Source organism: Meriones unguiculatus, chromosome 10 (assembly GCF_030254825.1).
Source record: "Meriones unguiculatus strain TT.TT164.6M chromosome 10, Bangor_MerUng_6.1, whole genome shotgun sequence".
In the NCBI taxonomy this organism is placed as follows: Eukaryota; Metazoa; Chordata; class Mammalia; order Rodentia; family Muridae; genus Meriones; species Meriones unguiculatus.
The window spans coordinates 40,194,619-40,212,653 of record NC_083358.1 but is presented as its reverse complement, the minus strand read 5'-3'; the positions used below and the strand labels follow the sequence as shown (position 1 = coordinate 40,212,653).

The following is an 18,035-nucleotide window of genomic DNA, read 5'->3' as shown; positions in this document are numbered from 1 at the left end:
GATTAGGGATGCATAGGCCTGAGGAGGCAACAGCTGGTCACAGGACCAGAATACAGGCTCAGCGGAGCTCAGTGAGCAATAGGGAAAGGATGTCACTCCATGCCCTGTCTGCCAAGTTCCATCCTAAGACTGTTCATACTGCCACCATGTCTCCCATGAGGGTTGTTACCATTCCCACCACAACAGGCCGTCAAGTGCAAACCTCCAGCAGCAAGAAAGTTGCTCAAGAGAGGAGCCCTGGCACCTCATTTGGTTTTGATTGGCTAATTAATGAGAGACAGAGCCTTACTGTGTAGCTAAGGCTAGCCTCAAATTCACAGTTGTACAGAGATATGCCACCATTCCCTTCTGTAATTGTTTTTATAAACCCTGCATATAAATATAGCACCAGCATGAAAGCAAAAGGTGTAGTAAAGAGGCCCATAAAGCACAATGAGAAAAGGCATGAAGGGGAACATTTGGCTCTGGTGGATAAAGTGAGCAGATGGAGCTACTGGGAGTCAGTGGGACCAGCAGCAGAGGTATAGACATAATGGTGAGGAAGTTGCTGTGTCAAACAGATTTAATTTTTTTGGCCAGTCTGGACCCATGTGTCCAGTGTAGTTTAGTTCTTGGGTGTCCCCCACAGGAGCACATGCTGAAGACATGGTCCTGAGGATGATGCTGCTGGAAGGTATTTAACCATTTAAAGGCGAGGCCTTGTGGGAGGTCCTTGGGCCACTGCAGGCCTGTTCCTGAAGAGGGGACTGTGTAATCCTAGTCTCTCCACCTTCTTCATCTTTGTTCTTTACCTTGAGATAGACGGTTTTGCTCCACCCACTACACAGCCATAGGCCCAGAGCCACAGACCACTCCATCTCAGCTGGGAGCCTCAGAATCCTGAAACAAACCACTTCACTTTGTAGCTTAACAACCTAAAACACTTCCTCCTAGTAGCTGGCTAATGCATTCGCTCCATTCATTATGTTCTCTCGAGAGACATTGGAACTGTGGCAGCCAGCTGGCTGTAGGGTGGGTGAGGCCCCAGCTTTACCACAGACAATCAGTCCCGGCCCAGCTGCTTTCATGTGTGCACAAAAGAAGCATGCTTCTTGATGCCATCAGTAAGGGTGAAGGTACAGAAGGAACTGAGAAAGTCGACATGCCCTTCACCCACTGTCCTAGGGAGACACTGTGACCACAGCAGTTCCTAGGAAAACATTTCTTTGGGGCTGGCTTACAGTTCAGAGGTTTAGTCCATGGGCAGCATGAAGGCAGACATAGAACTGGAGAAGTAGCTGAGAGTTCTGCATCCAAAGAGCACTACATCCAGAGAGCACTGAAAGCCTACCCCCAGCAACACGCTTCTTCCAAGGCCACACTTCCTAATTGTGTCACTTCCTATGGGCCCGTTTTCATTAAACCACCACACCCACTTAGATCATAAATCAGGGAGAGGCAGAGTCCTCAAACCTCCTCAAGATAGCAAACCTCCACACCTGGCCTGCAGACCTGGAACTGGGCAGGAAACACACAGGACAGGGCCTCTTCAGCCCACTCCTAGGCTCTCTGGCTTGGTTTCCTGAGCAGAGGAGACAAGTAGTGTTAAGTGTCTGGAAATGCAGTCAAGAGAATGTGTCCTGGACTCTTGCATTCCAGCCCTAGTTTGCTGCGTGGTCTTGGACCACTCACACAACTTCTCAGAGCCGGGTCTTCACCAGCAATGGTGAGCTAGAGGCAACCTCACCCAGCACTGCATCCCATGTACACCAGCTCCTTCTGGCTCATATTTACTAAAATGACTGCCACTGCTGTGCTTTCCCCTGGGTGATCCTCCACAGACCCTCTCCCCACATGGAGAACTGACCTGAGTACAGATGGTAGGGGGTGATTTCCAAGAATTGGTCATAAAGAGCCTGTGACTACTTTTCTGTCTGATGGCTCACGAGAGAAGCAGCTGGCACGAGGACATGGCAGCCACATTGGGACAAACTCCACAGGCTGACAACCTCAGGGCTCCTGGCCATGGACAGCTAGAACTGATATGTCAGCTTTGTGAGTGAACCATGATGAAAGGGATCCCCCTGCCCCACCCACTCTCAGAACGACAGTGGCCCAAGTAACATGGCACCTGTAGGCTCTCAAGGCAGCCCGAGTGAGAAACACCCCTGCCACGGTCCTGAACTTGCCTCAAGCAGAGGCTGGGGTGTCCATTATGCTGTCTCTCAAGACACTGGTTTCAGCTGCACTGTTAGACAGCAGTAGATAATTATTCCAAGCATGTCTCATATTGATGTGGCCACTTCTCAGATATCATACATGAGACCTTCTCCCCCACCACACAAGGACTTCTCTGCAAAGCCCCACAGAGACCAGTTGTTCTGTGCAAAACCTTGTCTCCATATATGCATGTAGCTCTCATGTGGAAATTCCAGCTCTGGGGGAGGGAGGGCTGTGGCAGGAGAATTGCTGTGAGTTCTAGGCCAGCCTGAGCTACATAATGAGCTCTGCATCAGCCTGGGCTAAAGAGTAAAACCTGTCTCAGAAAAACAAAGCAAATGCTGTCTGCAGTGGTCTCTTCCCTGGACCCTTTGGAGTATTGCCCCCTCCAGGAAGCCCAGTAGACCGTTAGGGATTCTTTCTCCATGCCTGCAGGTCATCCATACCTGCAAGAGTTCTCTCTGCCTGTCCCTTCTTGGAAGACTTGCCACATGGCCTCAGAGTGCCAGAGCCAATCCTGTTTTTACCTAAGCTTTGGCTGCTGGAAGGCTCAGTTCCACTACAGATGACTGCTGGGGCTTTGTGGTTGGGAGGGCTTCAACACTAGCCTAATCCTTTACCCTCTGTGAGGTTAATCAGTGACACTTTGACCTCATTTTATCTCCCTGATCTTAATGCATTTTTTTGCCCTGGCTTCTTCTTCTACCTCTTTACCTGAGTTGTGTGTTCTGTAACAATTCCTTGGTGAAATGAGGCAATGCTAAGCACATTTTCCCTGGTCTGAGACATGGGTAGAGATCCTGAGTATAGGGTGCAGACCTCTTCTAGTGCCCATAGACAACACACTCCTCACATTCCTTTGACCCCTCATCTCCTGCCTCCTCTCCCCATGGTGACAGTATTCTGTCTTGCTGGTGGGATGAGTGGACTGAATGCCATCAGGAAGTGTCTGGGCCCTCACTATATCAGCACAGTCATCTGGAGCTGTTGAACTGTCTGTGGTCATCTTCCAAATCCACAGACTTCTAGAAGTAACCTAGCAACCTGGCACAATGGCCAGATGGCTAGATGGCCTTTCAAGGCTCAACCACAGCAAGGATGCAGACTTAACTGCCACTAACCCCCAGAGCAGGAAAGAAGTATGCTGGCTTAGGGTCTTAGGCAAGACAAGCGCCACCCAACAACAGCAATCTGGAGCAAAAGAGGGTTCTGATTTCTGTGGACCTAAATGAAACCTCTGGGAGGTAACATCCGAGCAGCCATCATGGTAAGAAGTCAGTGTCATCAAGACTAGCCCATTAACTGCCTGCCTCCAGCTTTCTCCCCATCAAACACCTGATTTAAACAATAACTGGTGAGCATATGAGCAGAAAGTATGACAATGGACTGCTTTCCTTGGCACTTTTTTTTTCTCATTAAAAAGCCAAGCTTCCAGTTTCACAAGCATGTGCAGACAGCACACACAGACGCACCCTCACACACACAGTGACTCTTATTGCTCCAGGTCCCCATCCACAGTGAAAGCAATGCAATTATGAGTTCCGTCTCCTGGGTGTGGACTGAGCCAAGCCCTAGGCAAGGTCTTTATGCTTTCCCCCTTTCAGCATATCAGAACTCCAGAACTGAATCAGGGTGGGTAAGCTCCCGAGATCCATTCAAAAAGAAGGCTCCTGAGCTATGTGGCACACATCTTGAAGAGCTTAAAGGAAGAATGTAAGCTTGAAGCCAGCCACATAGCAACCTCCCCCCTCCAAAAAACAAAAAACAAACAAACAAAAAAAAAAACAGCTCCTGTTGCAGGGTTCACAAGAATAACATCTGAGTCTGTAATTTTTTGGCAAAAAGTCAAAAAACCCACACATTAGAGAGCAGCGGGACCACACAGACTAACAAAAGCATAGGCTTCCCCAGCAAACTGGGAGGCTTAATACTGTCTTTATTGCACAATCACTTCTGAATGTATTTTATTAATTAAACCAGAGGATCTGAATTTGTTGTTCCTTAATTACTACAGTGTATCTAGTTAACATAATGTTTAAAAATGAGGACCAGTGGGTGGCAAGAAGGCTAACCCTTTTTCCTACAGAGCTGGGAACCACCAACCCCTGTGCAGGAGAAACATGAGGCAAAGTCACACTCTGTCAAGCCACAAGTTGCTCTGAAATTTTTAAAACATCCTGTAGCCTTCTGTTGCCTGTCACAGCTAGAATTATAAGGGACAATCTCTCTTAGAGTCTGCTTTTTTTAATTCACTCAAACCACCACGACTGAGAATCTGGCCCCTAAAGTCAGTCTACCTGAATATGAAATTGTCAGCTTCTCATCTGATAGTGGAAGGTGAAGAGGAGGGAGGGCTTACAAGAACACCTCAGTCACAAGAAAGCACCTCGGTGCTTTCTTCCTACTTGTTTCAGCAGTCCAGTGAGAAAGGTATTCTCCTTTTATTAAAAAAAAAATATTGGTTGGAGGAGTTAAAAGATTAACCAAGAAAACATAATGCATAGGCTGAATGCTTAATGCAGGGACTGCGGGGGGGGGGGGGGGGGTCAGCACCACGGACAGAGCAGGTGCCTGTTATCTTCTGTGTGAGCCAGAGAGGCAAAGAGTGGGAGTGGGTGCTGTGTCTCGGGGAGGAGAAGGGGCACGGACTGAGGGCAGACACACTGCCATAACTTATTCTGCCTTAATCACCCTGCGCCCTTTAGAATATCTTCTGTCCTCCCATCCAGAGGACATGCAGTGTCATTCCCAGACAGCTATCCAGAGTTTGTGTAGGATGTGAACAGATAGACAAAAGGAAAAGTTACTTAAAGTCCATCAAAGCCCACTCTTGGAAACATCAGTTATAGGCAAAGCCCTGGGGTTTGGGACTTAGTGGATGGGTGGGTTTTTTCTCATGTGGTTAGCCACATTTCTGACTTGGCATCTATAGTTGCTGTTTGTCACATCACTATAGAGGAGGAAACTCATGAGCAAACCCTCAGAGATTTTCCTGAGCTAAGCCTGGAGAGGCACACGTTACCTCTGTTCAGATGCCTCTGGTCAGAACCCAGTCCTCAGCATATGTAGATATGAGAATAGATGATAGATGACAGATTAGATAGATAGGTAGATAGGTGAGTGGGTGACTATATACATACATACATACACACACACACACACACACACACACACACACACACAGAACTGTCTTCACATTGCTGGAGTTTCTAATTTAGCCATCTTGCCCAAGCCTAAGGATTTTTAAAAATTGTTATTTTATGTATATGGGTGTCTCACCTCCATAATTGCCTGTGCACAGTGCACGTGCCTGGTGCCTTCAGGGGTCAGTAGAGGGTACTGGATTCCCTGCAATTTGTTAGAGGTGGTTGTGAGCCACCATGTGGGTGTTGTGACTCTCACCCAAGTCCTCTAAAAGAGAACCCAGTGATCTTGACCAATGAAATGTCTCTGTCCAGCCCCCACCCCTGAAATATTTTTACAGGGAAATTAGGGTTCCTTCCACTACAAGGAACAGAAAGGGCTCACCGATGTCAAGCAAGATCAAAAGGCACTAGCTCCTGTTTGTAAGGCTGGATTACAGCAGGATGCAGACTTCAGCAGCTTCCCAGGGACACCTGGGCTGTCTATCACTCATTTCTTCATGGAGGCTCTCTCCCAGACAGGCTCCCCACACAACTCAGTATAGCTGCCAGCAGCTCCTGTCATACCTTTTTATCAGTGGTCCAAGGAGATTTTTCCTCTCCATAAAAGTCCTTTTGATAGCAAATGTCGTAGCTAGGTCCCATATTCCACATGACTAAAAAGACGATGTCCTCTACTAGTCCAGGCTTTGGCCATGGCAACCCTGGATGTGGGAGGGACCTGTTCTGTGTGATACATACAAGCTAAAGCAGATGTAGGCCACTCCACCATACTGCTGTCCCCTGAAGGGGAAGACTGGTACCAGGCAAGAGTCTACTGACACCTCCATCAGCATTCTTCAGGCTGGCTGCGGGAAGACTGCAGTGATGAGAGACTTGAAGCTAGCTGCAGGGCTGTGGAAGAAGAAGAGCCTCTCCCCACCCAGCCTCTCATTGCTCTCCAGCTCTACTTCACCCATGCACTGATCATGGGACAGCACAACCCAGAAGGTTCCAGACTGAAGACAAGGAGTGTGTTTGGCCCCTTTGCAGCCTTTCCCCAAACATTTTTACCCCATCCTACAAGGTTAGAGCATGCCTCCAAACACATCAGACACCTTAGCAGATAACTTAAAGCCTGACACACTTTAAGAACCATGAGCCAGGAAATCAGTTCAGTATTGTGTGCATGACCATCATATATGTGAGTGTGAAGGCCTTCAGCAAATTTCCCAAGGAGGCTCATTCTGAAGTAGGGAAGCAGGGCCACGTACAGTTTTGCCAACATGCAGATAACTGCTTCAAGGATTTCATGATAGAATTCCATGCACCAGTTTGCTTTCTGGAGAAGCAGAGAGCTTTGGGCCAACATTTCTCAAAGGGGCTCCTTGTTAAACAGTGCAGCAGTCAGTTTTCATTCCTTTAAGGAGCTCTCTGAGGCAGGCTACCTTGTAAAGAAAAGAGATTCGGTTCACAATTCTATAGGCCAGAAGTCCCACCAGCAAAGTGCCAGCTCTGGCAAAGACCCTGGCTTCACCACCTAGGCAGATGGCATCATGGCATATGCATGCTATGGGAAAAGCATGCATGCAGCAAGGCAGGGAGTCAGGCTGGGAATGACTAAACTCATTCTTAAAACAACTTCCTTTCACCAGAACTCAATACCACCAGGACCACTGGAGTCCCTTCTGAGATCAGTGACCCAATGACTTTCTAGGCCCCACCTCTGTAGGACACATCACCTCTTAAGATCACCATATTGGAGACCAGTTTTCTAACACGTCAACCCTTGTGGGGACACACTACATCAAACCAAAATACAGACTGATGTGGTATTATATCCTGAGAAAAACTTGATGTCTATGTACTTGGTGAGATGCTGGACTAAACAGTAAGGGTTTTTCCCTCCCTCGGGACTTCTCCAAGCCTTTAATATTCTGATGTGTTGTGTGACTCTGAAATAGTTGCTCTCGGACTTCCTAACATTGCCACTTTCTTTGTTAATTCTTCAATACACGATATATCCTGACACATACAATATGTCCTGACTAAAGTTTCCCCTCCCACTACTCCTCCCAGTCCCCCACATTCCCACTCCCCCATTCTACTCCTCCTCAGTTTTCCTAAGTTTGTCCTGTTGTAGTGACCCCTAACCATGATTATTTTCATTACTACTTCGTAACTGTAAGTTTGCTACTGATATTAAAGTGTAAATATCTGTGTTTTCTGATGGTCACCCCTGTGAAAGGGTCTTCCAACCCTCAAAGAAGTTGCTATCAAAGGTTGAGAACCACTCTTTTCGAAAGAAGCAGACTAGAGTCAGCAGCACTCTTTAGCTTTATTTAACCAAGCCCTGCTTTGTTTGTAGCATCCTATGAACTATTTTCCAAGAGGTGGATTTATGAATTGTCCTCCTGGGCACTGTGTCCTTGGAGAATATATGCAAATGGTGGCAGCTGGGTTTATGCTGCTGTGAAGAGGTCAGGTAGCAGGCATCTTAAGAGTTCCCAGAGGAGGTGATATTGAGGATTTTAGCAGAAAGCATCCTCTTTGCCTGAATTAGAACAAATGAGGTGTCAGTGTTTTTCACAAAGCTGGTGCCATCTTAGGGTGTCTGGGAACTGAGAAGTGCCAGACACAGGGGCACTGGAGCTTGCTTGCCTTGGCCTGAGTCTCTGCTCTGCCATCCAGTAGCTATGCAGCCTTGAGCAGGCACTTGCTCCTTCTGAGCTTTCTCCTGCTGGAGAGGATGAACCAAGACCAGGTAGGGGATGGGCAGTATCTGGGAAGTGGACATGTCCACACAGTGGCTGAGACAAAGGTTGCTCTAGGCTTCTCCTCCTTCTGCCCTCACAGCCACCTACCTATCCCACAGGGCTTTTCTGGTGGTCAGGAAGCCTCCAGAAGATTCTGTCCCCTTCATCCCTGCCCTCTTGTGGCAGCTTAGATAGGTGGCATGGGACCATGATTCCTTCCCATCTACAGCAGCATCTTCCTGAGGACACTGTCACTCTCAGCACCTCAGGCCAACAAGCAACAGGGAAACAGATGCACAGGCCCCACTGTTTGCTAACACTCACAGACTGTCCTTCAGGTTGCCCTCTGTGATATGTCACCTAGAGGGAGCCAATCCTGCTGCCTGTTCTATCAGAGTCAGCCCTCTGCCTGCATCTGTCACTGCTGATTGCATTTGAATGGCTTTGTCTCTTTTTTAAATAAAAGATTTATTCCTTAGCTGTCAGAGTTTGCCTTTATTTGAAAATTTAATCTTGTTTCTAGGAGTCTAGATTAACTGATTAGATTTAGGCATCTCTCTCACGGTTCTGGGAGAGGGATGAGCCTGCTCTGTGCACAGGCCTCTGCAAGCCTCACCGTCAGCCAGCAAAAGTGGAAGAATCGACATCTCGGTATGCTTGGGACTCTGTTTCTGCGGCAGGGCATCCTAGGCCCCCCGGGCCAGCTTCTAGGCCTCAGCTCCAGAGACGTTGTTTCCTGCTAGGGCTGTGCATCAAACCCACCTCCCTCCAGCTTCATGAAGGGACACCACTGTTCTGGGTGAGGCTGTATCTCCTGTGCCCCCACATCTCCTTTCTTCTGTCTGGGGAGGATTCTGCCCTGCCGCTTGTGCCACTGGATGGTGTCTTGCAGCTGATTCCTGCTGTGTTGGCCTATGCTGGCACTTAACTCCTCCGACCAGGCCTCGGATCTCCTGGTCTGGTGATTGTGGTGCTGTTTAATCCCATCTCGTAGGCACTTAGCAAAAACACTTGTAGTGGTTTCCCGCCACTACACAGAACAGCCTGGAGGACAGGTCTAGAAGTTCCTTCCACTCACATGCTAGAACCAGAAGCCCCAAAGCTTGACATGGACATGGACATTTAGCAAGGACCTCCAAACAGCAGCACCCATAACTGGAGATGATGGACCATAATGTATCCCCAGAGTTAAAGAACTTAAGATCTAATCACTTCTTAATGGTCCCATAGTCAGCACTCACAAGGGAGTGAAATTTCTGCATGAGGCTTTGGGAAGGGAAGTTAGAGCCATGGTTGGGGGACATGGGGAAATACCCTGAGTGCTGCTCTGGACACTTTGACCACTGGGTCAGCCAAGTGGTGAAACACAACTCCCTTTGGGCTAAGAAAGTAGCAACAAGAGGAACAGTGAGTCCCAAGGTCACAGTGGAGGGTAACACCAAGGCAGGGCTGTCCCCATCCAGCTCTTGGCTCTCTAGTGGCTGGGCTATGGCTGAGCTGTGTCAGCCTTTCTTAGATGCAGGTCCCAGCCCTTGAGAGAAGCATATACACTTAGACAGAGGATCTTTGGGAAATCACAAAGGTTAAGGGGGGAGGGGTTGTAGAAACTGGCCTTGACCATATCCCAGGAAAGGCAGCAAGCCAGGAGCGCTGTGCCTGGACAGCTGCCTCAGAACTGTGAAGAACTGCCTGCAGTATGAGCCACCCTGCCATCCAGCCGCTTCAGCCCAGGGTGCTTTTTTTCTGGGTCTCCCCTTTCCTCTCCCGCACAGAGCCTGGAGCCTTGACTTTCCCGCTGCACTCTCGCCATCTGCTGGTTAGTGGCGGAATAGCAGCAAGTCTGCCCTTGGGACTGTTGCAGCCTCTCTGACAACCGGAGCAGAGACTGCTCCTTCAGCGCACAGGCACACATGCACTGGTGTACACCAACAGGCCCACATGAGCACGTGCACGCAAACGCAGGCATACACAGGTAACGTGCACACATGCACACATACACATGTACATACACAGCAAGCACACGGCCAAGTTGAATCTTACCTTGCTTCTTTCGCCTTCCCCCAGGTACTCATCCTGAGGATCCTGAGTTCCTGACCTGAATAGTCACCTAGAACTTTAACGATCGTGGGTGCCTGCTCAGAGTGAGAGCTGGACTGTGTTTTGTTGCTTGGATGGGAGGCCACGCTTCTCTTACGGTTCACCTGGTTGATGGGCCAACGGGCAGATAGATCAAAAGCAGCTTCTGGCATCACTGAACAGCCTCTGGCATCAGTGGAGCCTGCCCTATGGAGCTCTGCGGCGCACTGAGTGGGGACATTCACCTCTCGCTTTGCCACTTAGCAGACTAACTCCAAGGGAAGGCAGGCGCATGATCACCCCCATAACTCATCTGCCTGGGCCTCGGGAGGAACTGAGAAGATTGCAGCTCAACAGCCAGGCTGGGGTTGGGGTAACAGCACGTAAAGGGATGCTAAATGGGGTGTGCAAGCTCTCACAACACTCACGGTGTCCTTACTGATCCCATCTTGTTTTGAAATGTGGGTCTTCTGTTGAACTTGAACTTATACTATTTATTTTTAAAATATTGCATTAATGGAAACAGAGGCTAAACACCCATGTTCACAGCCCATCAGTCACAATAGCAGAAAGGGGAAGTAACTGCCTGGCAGGGGGTGAGTGGAGAAAGGAAATGTGGTACAGCATATAATGGGGTATTGTTCAGGCCTGGAAAGGAAATTCTGACACACTGCAGCACAGATGAACCTTGAAGACACTGCACTAAGTGAAATAAGCCAGCCACAAAAGACAAAGACCCCACCTGCCATAGTTTGGATCTGGAGTGTCCCCTGAAGGCCCATTTATTAAAGGCACCTGTATTGCTGTTATAAGGTGGTGGGGCCTTTAAGAGGTGAGCAACATGGACTAGGTGTTTGGGGAGAGTTTTAGTTAGGAAAGATGAAGTCTGGCAAAAGTGTGTGTATACTTACTGCCTTCCATAGTAAAATAGCATATGCTGTTACAGTTTTGAACAGGTGCCCAGCTGATGGTGCCATATTGGAAGGCCATGGAGCCTTTGGCACGTAGGCCCTGGCTGAAAATACCCACCCTAGAACGAGTCAGTCCCCAGCCTCCTGCATTCAAGGAATACAGGGAGTGAGAGACAGAGCTGTGGCTTACCTTCGTAACCTCAAAGGAAGCAGTTACCAGCTTTATCAGCCGCCCCTGACAGTTGATATTTTCTACATATTTCCCGAGCTCTTAGCCACTGTGTGGCTCTCTCCTCACAATGGCCCTGTGAACCCTAAAATTCACAGGTCCAAGGAAACTGAGGCAGAGAATTTAAAAACCCTGCCAACATGGGCCACTTGAAGCAGAGCTGTCCACACACCTGTCTTGTCTCACACTGCCAGGAAATGAAGAGAGCTGTGTCCTTTCTCCCACCTCCAAGCTCATCACAGGTTTTTGCCTGTCCCCAGGAGCAGCACCTTCCCCATTTCCTGCCACATGCCACTCCAAATGTTGAAGGACCGCCTCCTGCCTCTTCAGCCCCGCCCCCTGGGTACCTCGCAGGACTGGACATACCTCTCCCACCTGGGCCTTCAGGTGTAAAGTTGGCAGAGAGAAAGCTGGGATCCTGCTGGCTTGCTTGAGACAGCCACAGTGGGGGTTCCCGGACCTCCTGCCGCCTCGGGTGGCCCCAGGCAGACACGTGCCACATCTCCGCTGACTCCAACAGAGAAGTCACCCATCGTCGCCGATTGCCATCATGCTGTGATTAGTTAATCACCAAGCCCGTGAAGCTTTTAATTAACCGCCAGCCCTGCTCGGGCAGCTGTTCCACAAACCACATCTGATCTCTGTCCCAGTCCCAGCTGACGGAGCGCTTCCATCATGCGCTGACGCTTGCGAGTAGCGATGCTGCGGAGATGGCTGCAGCCACAGCTACAGCCCTAACGGAAGGCACCAGCCGCAGGAGAGAGAGAAGACAGCCACCCTGGAGTAGGCCGTCAGCTGTGGAAGGGTGAGAGGCTGAGGAGGTCTGCACTGTGAGTGTGGCCTGTGGTGTTCTTCCATGTGGTCAGATTAGCTCAACTCAAACAAGCACAAGAGGAAAGGGCCTAGTTCTGGCCAGACAGTGGAAGGCTTTGGGCATGGCTAGATCCAGGAGAGAAGGCAAAATTACTGGAAATCTCAGAAAAGAATCATTTGTCTCCCCAATGTTACATGTGCAGATAGACAGTAATACGGCCTCATTCTCTTTGCTGTCCTCTGACATGCCTGCGCCTGCTCACCTCTGCACCTTGGAATAGGTTTGGCCTTACTTCCACTATCACCTTATCATATTTAATTTGAACCATTTGGGCGCATGCTCCTGTTATTCAATAGTGTGTGATAGTCTAGCTCAGTATTACTGACATTCGTAGGCCTGGTTCTTTCTACTGGTCTGTCCTGTGCATCCTTACCTGTGGATGCCAGGAATTCCAGCCAGAAAAACTGTGACAACAAAAAATCACCTGCAAATACAGCCAAAGGTCCCTTGGGCTAACAGAATTGCCATTGCTCTAGACTTAAGGCCGAGGACATCCCACGGTCTGCCTCCAATGGGATGTCAGTGCTGCCCTCAGAACAGAGGCCAGAGGCAGACAGACAAGGGGAGCTTTCAGCACATGGGCCACTGATGGCTCAGGTTCAGTATCTTGAGGAAAGCATGTGGGCACCACAATTGAGGGCCATACTGTGCCTTCACCAAAACTCCCTTGAAACAGCAACTTAGCAGGACAGATGGTCTATTCAGCTCACAGTTTGGGGAGGGCTCAGAGTCTACTATCAGGCAGCTCATTTCTTACCACTAGTAAGGCAGGCCCCAGTGGCCAACTGTCATGAAAGAAGCAATGTTAGCAATGTTCTGACACCTGGAATCAGGGGGAGGAGAAAGACCCACTCTCAGACACACACACCCTCAAGACACACACTGTCACCTGATGACCACTTCATGTTGTATAGTCCCTTCCAACGCTGCGTACTTTCGGGGATCATTCAGCATCCAAGTCATATTCCACACAGACACTCATGTGGCCAGCACACGTGGTAGGCTTGGGGTGGGGTCTGAGTGTCTGGTGAGCACAGCCAGAAAAGCATGGAGCACAGTGACGGGCTTCAGCCCGCTGCCCACAGGGCTGCTTTCCAGTCATGGCTCCTAGCAACATGAGGTGCCTGCTGCTGTTGAAAGTGCATCACAGGCTGGAGAGATGGCTCAGAGGTTAAGAACACTGGCTGTTCTTCTAAAGGTCCTGAGTTCAATTCCCAGCAACCACATGGTGGCTCACAACCATCTATAATGAGACCTAGTGCCCTCCTCTGGCATGCAGGTGTGAATGCAGACAAAACATTGTATACATAATATATATTTATTTTCTCTTTTTTTAAAAAAAGCACATCACATTGTAGCTGAGTTAAGACCACATCTCAGGAGCCAATGCTTAGCGTCCTGAGTTACGGTTTCACAGTTTGCTTGGTGCGCTATAGCGGAGTCAGGACCCAGACCCAGTGTGTTAGTCCCTGAATCCATACACGTGCACCTCACCAGCCCCTGCCAGGGGCCAGAGAAGACCCCAGCACTGCCCACAGCCTTTGCAGTGCTGTGTAGAGTACTTTTGGGAACAGGGAGTAGCTAAACGCCTGTGAAGCTTCCTTCTTTTCAAAATCAGTTTTGAAATATGAAGTTTACTTTATATCGGTCACAAAAGTGTCCTTCTTCTCCCAGACGTAGTACCTGCTGCCCCAGCCCCCCAGCCAAGACCTCAGTAACAGCTGGCCCACACGCTTCAGCCGTCACACTCAAGGAACCTATGTGCTAGTGTGAGTGGACTCACACATGTGAACTCACATGGTGAAGGGGCTACTGGTTCTCTGTGAGGAGCTTGGCTAGCTAGCTTGATCCAAAGCCTGACGCTCATTCAAAGTATTTTCTTTTAATTTTATAGCTTCTATTCCTCATGGACATAATTGTATTGATTTATGGGTCTGGTGTGTTATTTCCACACATGCATACACTGTATAATAGTCTATCCGGGTAATTAACACACCCACATCTTCTACTTCTCCAGGGTGAGATTCAGGTTCCTCACTCCTAGCTATTTTGAGATATTCACTATAGAGCCACAGTTGCCTGGGGACATCCTGGAATGTGCCTCTCCTATCTACGGCAATTTGGCAGGACATTTCCCTTCCTCTCCCAGCCTCAGATCCCTAATTCCACACAGTAGCGGAACCTCTGTGTTCTCCGTGTTTAAATTACTTTGTCAATTAAACATTCTCACTTTTCTTCTATTACGTGGGTATTCTGCCTGCATGTGTAGCTGTGCGCCACATTCATTCGGTGCCCACAGAGCCTGGAACAGGGTGTAAATCCCCAGCTAAGGTTGGTTGTGAGCCACCATGCGGGTGCTGGGCCTTTTGACCATTAAGCTATCTCTGCAGCTCCCTGTGGCTTAAATTCTTGAGCCTCTAACAGCTTTCTGGGTGTGGCACCTCCCCTTCCCCAGCCTCAGCCTCCTCGTATCTAAAAGAGAAGAGCACTGCCCGCTTTCCTGGGGAGCGGGGGATCCTGGGCTCCACTGCTAGCAATACAGGACTTGTGTCAGTAACCAAAGTCCTCAATTTCTCCAACTGTAACAGGGGTGATAATACCCTAATACTGGTTGGAAATGGGTTCAATGTGTGGTGTAGAAGAGGCAGAGCTCAAGAAACATCAAATATTCTCAGGCCACATCCAAGCCATGCCCCTGGCCTGGGTCCCACTGTAGCCTCCTCTCTCCCACACCTATGATCAGGTCCCTGACAGAGAGCTGTCACACCTTTGGATGTGTGTGAGCCACCCTCCCACCTCACCTGGTACGAAAGCTCCATACCGGGTCCTCAAGACAAGACCCCAAGCTAAGTCCCAACAGGCTGGGCCGCAGACAAGTGGCTGGTGTACAGGGCCCACCCTATCCATGCAGCATGGGGCCTGTGTGTCCCCAATCCTTTTCTGTTTTAATCACAATAAATATAGCAGGATTTTTCAAGCAACTTGCCCTGCCCAGAGCAGCACTGGCTCATTGTGGCCAGCCCTAATTGCCCTCATTTGACCAAGAAGCCCAGCACCTGTGATTGACCTCTTCCCTTCACCTCCAGGAGCTGTGAATGGACAGCAGGACAAGCTCTTGCCCCCAGAACTACTGCTGATGCTGCTTCCAGCTCTGGCTTGGATTTTGAGAAATGGCCAGGATAGAACGTGGAGGAGGCAGAGGCTGAGCTTGCTTGATATTGTTTCTGTATGCCGCCACAGTGGGCTCTACGCTAGCTTCCCAGAGTCATTGTTCTGTGCCTTTCAGTCCCACCACTCCCATTGTCAGCCATCACAGGCCAGTGCTGTCTATGTCATATCCACCCCACTTACAAAGCATCTGCTGTGCGCCTGGCCCAGTTGTAAGCACATTATCCAAAGAGCTCATGGAATGCTCACAGTTAGAACTACTGTTCATTTTGGGTTACAGAAAACAGACCCAAGACCTTAAGAGACCTGCACAAAGGCTCCAAGCTGGCCTGTAGATGTCCCCTCCAGAACCAGCACTCTGTGTCACAGCACAATCCTGGAGCCTGCATGTGTACAACTCTGTAAGCTCTCCCAACACCACTACAAGTGACATAAAACTAACAGGAGTGTCACTTTCTAGATGAGGAAACGGGTCTATGAGACTTGGCCTCCCTGGGTTCATGGGTCAGGAAGACAGAAAAGAGAATGAATAGCCATGGTGAGCTTGCTAAGTGTCTCATCAGCCTCTCCACAGACCCCCTCCATGCAAAGGTTTCCCTTCCTGTTTAGTAGCAAATGCATGAAGAATTATGAGACTCTCACTCTACACTTAGGCACTTCCTCTCAGTGGGAAAGCAAGGTGTGTCCAGGCTTTGGAAGCATCAAGAAGAGAAAAAGGCATCAGTGCAGTGAGTCCAGGGATGTTCTGGAGGTCAACACATTCTTGATGCAAGAATGGAAGGAGAGCTGGCTTAGAGGTAGACACTTTACCACACAGAATTCAAGAAAGAGGTAGAAACATTGAAGAGGACTCAAACTAGAAATAAGATAGAATAGAAAAACCCAATATTTTAATGAGAAATCTCAAAGGAAAGCCTTATAAAAAGAATGAGTCAATCTGAAGATAAAATGTTATAATTCAAAGATAAAGTAGACAATAAAGCAAGGGGTATGGAAAATGTTTTTAAAACACAAGAAAAGGAACATATAGGTTATCTGGGACACCATGAAAACCCCAAATTTTTTAATTATATGCATAGATGAGGGAGAAAAATCCCAAGTCAAGGACATAGACTACATCTTCAATAAGATCATATTTCTTCCCCAAACTAAGGCAAGACACAAGCCTATGTATAAGAATCTCGACAGAGAACCAAAGAGACAAGACCAGAAAAGAAAATCCCCATGACATGGTTATCATCATCAGACACTACGTATACATGACAAGAAAGTGTGTTGGAAGCTAAGAGAAAAAACATAAGTCACACACAAAGGAAAACCTACCTGAATAAAGCTGATTTCTCAAGGAAAATTCTGAAAGCCAGAGAAGCCTAGAACAGACTGTGATAGGCAACCTTGACTAATATACCTAGCAAAAACTGTCCACTATAGTTGAAGGAGAATTTTTTCCATGATATAAACAGTCTAAAATTGTTATAATCAACAAACTAAACCTAAAGAAATTACAGGACATAATATTTTAGGCTGAGGAAAAAAAATGAACATAGCAGAGAGGCAGCAGAAAGAACTTCAAAGCCATAGTTATTAAAACAATGTGCGACTGAGAACACAACACCCAAAATCAACACGTTGACCACAGTAAACACACATATGTCATTAATAACCTTAAGTATCAATGGCCTCAGCTCTCCAATCAAAAGACAGAGGCTGACTGAAACAAAATCCATCTATCTGTTGTATGCAAGAAAAACACCTTAACTTTAAGATAGTCACTGCCTTAGAGTAAAAGGATAAACAAAAACACTCCCAATAAATGGGACCAGAAAGTAAATATCTGACAAAATTAACTTCAGATTGTAATGAAATCTGAACTACAGCAGAACTACAGTTACACCACCTCATGAAAGTATTCTTTTTTTGTTGTTTGTTTGTTTGTTTTTGAGGCAGGGTTTCTCTGTGTAACAACTCTGGCTGTCATAGAACTTGCTTTATAGACATGGCTGGCTTCAAACTCTCAGAGATCCTCCTGCCTCTGCCTCCAAAGAGCTGGGGTTAAAGGTGTGTGCCACCACTGCCTGGCATGAAAGTTTTCTTAAGAAAGGAACTTTAAGTGCTAAAATTGTCCTGGGTAAACAGGTCACATTAGACCAAACATACATTTCTATTCAGTGAGTCCTTGACCTCCAGGTTATAAGACCAGCCTAACAGATGAACTGCTAGATTTATGACTCTGTAAACAAGGCTTGCTTCTTTCCTGTGGATGTCCTTAGCTGCTTTGGTGTGTACTTCCCACAGCTGCAGTTTTTGCCTTTTAAAACTAAAACAATGTGAAGATGGGGAGTGTTCTCTACTTCTCTGCCTGGGATACCCCTGCCAGTGGTGAAGAAAGGCTTCATGCCATTTGGCTTCCTCACTGGTGGCCTTTCTTCAGGGACCCCAGAGTCAAACTAAAACTAACCAGCAGAAATGAGGCGGGACACTTAGCCAAAGTGACATTACTATCCTCAACATATGTGCACCCAAAATTTTGGGCAGCAAATTTCAGGGGGGAAATGTACTGCTAGATTTAAAGACACAGATTAACATTAAAGTAGGTGGCTTCAATACCCACTTTCTTTGATAGACAAGTCATCTGGACAAAAAACATATAGAGAAAAACATCAGCATTATTTGACATCCTACATCAATTGTGCTTAACAA

The 18,035-nt window shown here is 48.0% G+C and overlaps 1 protein-coding gene across 13 annotated transcripts in view; it reads left to right on the top strand.

The window, feature by feature from the left end:
- C10H16orf78 (chromosome 10 C16orf78 homolog) overlaps window positions 1–18,035 on the top strand; it is a 115,432-nt gene that overhangs the window by 50,291 nt on the left and 47,106 nt on the right. For 6 of the 13 annotated variants that reach the window (XM_060392280.1, XM_060392285.1, XM_060392286.1 and 3 more), the window contains one exon: window positions 10,142–12,098. The exons of 5 other annotated variants lie outside the window; for them this stretch is intronic. The gene's annotated coding sequence lies outside the window, so the exon portion shown is untranslated. The remainder of the gene's footprint in view (window positions 1–10,141; window positions 12,099–18,035) is intronic. 2 more of the 13 variants (XM_060392284.1, XM_060392287.1) reach the window with 2 other exon arrangements.